Here is a 4,907-nt window from a genome sequence, read left to right as displayed (position 1 = left end):
GAAACCCTGTACAGGGTCGCTATGGGTCGGAACCGACTCGACGGCACTTAACAACAACAACAACATCTATATTATCTTGGCTGATTCTGGATGGCAAGTTGTTATCCACAAATCTTCAAATACTTTAAAACAAAACAAAAAGAACAAAGATCTTTGCTTTGTTTTAATCATTATGAAAGACATTTAGATGATCATTTGTAAAGGGAACATATGATGCTTAACTTTGCTTGTGCTATAGTTCCGCCCATGAACCATTAGATAATGTGTTTGCATATTGTTTGTTTCAAATCAAAATAGAGAGTAGTAAACAAACCCAAACTTCAAATTACTTGTACATCCAAGAAAGTATATAGCAGTTTGCAGAGTATATGGTAAAGGAGTTGTGGTGGAATAGTAGTTAAAGCATTCAGCTGCTAACCTACAGGACAGTGATTTGAACTCATCAGCTGCTCCAGGGGAGAAAGATGGACAGTTTCTTTTATAAAGATTGTAGTCTTGTGAATCCTCTAGGGCACTTTTCTAAGTTCCAGTGTTACCAACTGCTCCCTGATTTTCAGTGATGTCAGTTTGATGCCAACATGGAAAAGATTCCCCAGCATTCAAATTAGAAATCATTTTATTAAGTGATCATTAAATGTCAGGCACTAATCCTAGAAACAGAAAGATTAAAAATGTATGGCCTCTTCCTTATGGTAATTATGCTTTCATCATGCCTAAAATGAATCCAGCTTTAAAACTTTTTATAAAATGCCGTGTACATCTACCACATGCAAGCTCTATGGAAGAGAAAAGAAAAAATAAGTGATGATAAAGAGAAAAGCATTAAATTCTTTGAAAAAGTTGGGGTTTTTTTCTTTTTCTTCTGATTTCCCTGTATCTGGCAAAAGATTCATCTCATTGGTTAACTGCTGTGTAAGCTGTTTTCACTTCTTGCCTAATCATAAAAGGACTCTTAGTTATCAAAGGAAGGTGTGTTTGTATAAAGGTGACAGACAAATAGATATGTATTTCCCGTCCAGACCATCTTAGATTCATTTACTGACAAGTGTCATGCTGTAAACCGATAAAAATCAAAGGATTAAATTATGAAACATTTTCTTGGCTTGGCAGAACTGTTCCTGTATAGTACATTGAATAGGTCTGCAAACATGTGGTAGGGATTCCACATTTAAGAGTCAGTGTATTGAAGGAAGCAAGTATTGGATTTTGGAACAAGGCATCTTCTCAACATATCTAATCTGTGGTTTAATAGTACACTGGACCACAAGGTCATTTGAATCACAAGGTTGGTGGTTCAAACTCACCAACAGCTTCTCCGAAACCCTGTACAGGGTCTCTATGCGTCAAAGTTGACTGAATGGTACTTAACAAAAATAACAACACTGAACAAGCCAGTCCTTCATTTACAGTCTTATGCTTTTTGGAGGATTGAAATGAAAAGAGATTGAAGTTACAGTACGAGACACAAAATACTAATGTTTTTAATCTCAGTTTTCATTATATCACTTAGCACACAAAAAGCAATTTTAGTAAATCTTTTTTGCAAATCTAAATGACAAGAACATTCTTTGTATGCTAAATTTTACTAATTTTACAAATGCTGAAAACCCTAATTATTATGCTACATATTTATTTTAATTTGTGATGTCTCTGTTAACTAAGGCATAATTGCTTAAATTATGCAGCCGACAGGATTTAAAAATAGGATTGTAGTATCTCTCTTTAATCATTCTTAAGATTATTAATTTTTTATCTTCTGTAAAATATTTTGTGCATGTTGTGATTGATACATAACAGTGAAAGATGGTGCCCATACTGCCCTGTATCTTTAGAAAGTAATTTACACGGTCTTATTTATGGCTGAATGTTGCCTTACCTTTGCACTTTAGCACCACCTGCTGGACAAAATATCATTTATTTATTTTTGTCTACAGTTTGAAATAAATTGGTTCTTAAAGAATCGGGCTGCGAACCTTAAGGTCAGCAGTTCGAAATTTCAAGCTGTTCCGCCGGAGAAAGATGAGGCTTTCTGCTCCTATAATGATTTACATTCTCGGAAACTTTGTACAGGGTACCCTCTCTTATGAGTCGGAACCAACTCCACGACACATAACCACCACCACCACGAGATATTTAATTTTAATAGTATTAAATGCTACAGATGATTTTAAACAAAATAAAGTATAAGCTAAAGTACTGTTACCAAGTTAAATACCTAAATTGGTATGGTGTGGCACTGTAGGATAAGCTCTGGACTGCTAATCACAAAGTTGGCGGTTCAAACCCACCAACCACTCCTTGCAAACCCTACGCAGGGCTGCTATGAGTTGGAACTGATTTGACAGCACTTAGAAACAACAACAAACTACATAGTACATACTAAGTTAAGAACTTTTTGGTCCTGCAATGGAATTGTTGGTTTAAATTTTCTTCAGTAAAATGTTAGATAAGGTCAAGAAATGCTCTATATCATGGTTGCAAATTGTGATTTAGGTTTATTTGTCTTTAAAAAAATGGGGAATCATTTCATGAATAATACTTTGTGAAGAATTTCATATTCGAAATGCTTTTCATGTTATTGTCTTATGAAAAATATTTAAAACTGCAATTTGAACCCATACTCCTATAAAGTAATACTTGTCATGCTCATTTTTCTTCATAAATAAAACTCAGTTATGGTTTTATTGTGTTCTCAGATTTTAATAATGTTTCAAATTTTCCTGAACATCTTTTTGATAATATTTTCAAATAAAAAATGCAGATTGTTTTGTTACACTGAAGATGTTTTCTCCCTCTTTTTTCCATTTTTCTAAAGGCCTTGGATCGTATACAGTAAATTCAGCATATGGAGATAACATTATCATACCTTGTCGACTTGACATACCTCAGAATCTCATGTTTGGCAAGTGGAAATATGTAAGTCTGACTGACTTTGAACCAGGTTTTGAAATAATTTTTTGTTATGTGAATTAATGTAAGTGTCAAATTAACATATCGGCAAAATTTGACTGGGGTACAAATGTAGGAAGGTGGAATTAATCTGATAGATATGCCAAAAGAATCATTCATAAGGTCTTACATAACAAATGCTATTTTTAAGTAAACACGTAATTCTTAGATCATGAAAGATTTAAACTTAAGTGTGAAAGGCAGAGAACTACGCAGCGTTCCAAAGTAAACTCAGTAGAGTATAGGGTAGAGTTTAGTAGGAAATAACTGCCTTTCTCCACATACTGGCTTTTGGTTGATGTTCCGTTATAAAGGCAAATATTCCTAAAGCATCCACATACTCATTGGAAATTGATTATTCATTAGCATTATGACCATTTGTATGGTGTTTTGTCTTAGAACTGTGTTGATGCTGTAGGTTCTTTTTACGCTTAGCAGTGTTGATTTTATTTTTTTGGGGGGGTGGGGGTAGGTAGCAAAACCATATTTTCTCAGTTTTGCATGTATAAATGGATTTGGAAGTGGAAGCTAGCTATTCAGACTGTTGGCTATAGAAGGTATAGGTAACTAGGACATAAAATGCCTCCATTAAATTACCAAAATCAATGAAAGGAATCTGTACGGCACACTATTCCAGTGCCACACCACAGGGGACCCATGGTAGTAGAAGTATGTTTCCTTGGACACAATATCTATTACTGTGTGAAAGGCAGAGATCTATGCAGTGTTCCAAAGTAAAATCAGTTAGAGCAGAACACACTTTCCCTATCTCCTAGAACTGCTGAGAGGTATTTTCATAGGAAAAGAATTTGATGGTCAAATAATTTTTAAAGCATTCTTTATTGCAAAATCTCTCAGAATCTTTCCAATGTTAAAGAACATTTTGAATTATCCGAGAGCATAGTTTAATTTATTTCTTAAGTTTACTTGATGACTTCAGTTTTTTTTCTCAAACATCTTCAAGAGTAAATGTTCTGCAGAACACACTTTGAGATATGTGTTTAAGGTTACACTTAAGGGGTGGTAAATACAACAGTGTTTGAAAATGTAGATACAGAAGTCTGACCTGACCAACAGGTTTTGCCATATGCTCTCTTCCGATTCTGGGCAATTAAATTAATCCCCATTTTCTCATCTATAAAATGAAGATGTTAATGAAATCTTCCTCATCATGCTATTCAGAGGATTATGTGAAGCAATTCCTACAAAAATACATATCTAGTACCTGGTACTTGTTAATTGCTTGAGAAATATAAGTTGTTATACCTGTGTTGCTGATCAATCAAATCATAAGATTCTGTGCTTGTGTGAGTATGCATAGAAAAGTAAAAGAAGGAGGTGAAGTTGCACAGTATTTCATTGTGTTTTCTTCCTGTTAGCCAGTTGATGCTAGGTTAATTTGCACTATGAGGAAGCTTCAAAAAGTTCCTGGAAAAATAGAATGAAAAGATAATGGAATTTTCCCCACAAATTTTCTGAAGACCCTTCATATTTCTCATTTCCTATAGAGGTAGAAGGTTGATGTTAAGACCTTTTCGAGCACATTGTACTAGCACTCCCCAAGTTTTAAGTCCTATGTGACGATCACGTAACTCACCTTTTGAATCCAGCTTGCTGCCAAAATAAATTGAATGCAGGCGATGAAAAACTTCTACAATTCAAGAAGATTCTAACCATAACCAAGGGAGTAATTACTCTTGGTTATAAATACTGTACTGCTGGAAGAACAAACAAGATGGCGGACCAGGTGGATGTGTACTAAAGAGCTACGCCAACAACAATACAGAATACCCGAGCAAGCAGGCTCAGGGATAGTCCCAGAACTCTGAACCACATATAAAGGAATACTTAGAAGGTTGGAAGGCTCACAGCTGGGGGAAATTGTGGCAGAAGCAAGAAATCTATTGTTTTCTAGTCTGGGATGCTCGGCTGCTCCAGGAGCCGCCATCTGGGTGGAG

General features: G+C 35.2%; 1 protein-coding gene across 1 annotated transcript in view; it reads left to right on the top strand.

Annotated features, from left to right (window-relative positions):
* Positions 1–4,907, top strand: part of ALCAM (activated leukocyte cell adhesion molecule) — a 162,204-nt gene that overhangs the window by 70,171 nt on the left and 87,126 nt on the right. The gene's annotated exons all lie outside the window — the stretch shown is intronic.

The sequence above is a fragment of the Chrysochloris asiatica genome, unplaced genomic scaffold, assembly GCF_000296735.1.
Source record: "Chrysochloris asiatica unplaced genomic scaffold, ChrAsi1.0 scaffold00191, whole genome shotgun sequence".
NCBI lineage: Eukaryota > Metazoa > Chordata > Mammalia > Afrosoricida > Chrysochloridae > Chrysochloris > Chrysochloris asiatica.
This window is presented reverse-complemented; position numbering and strand designations above follow the sequence as displayed.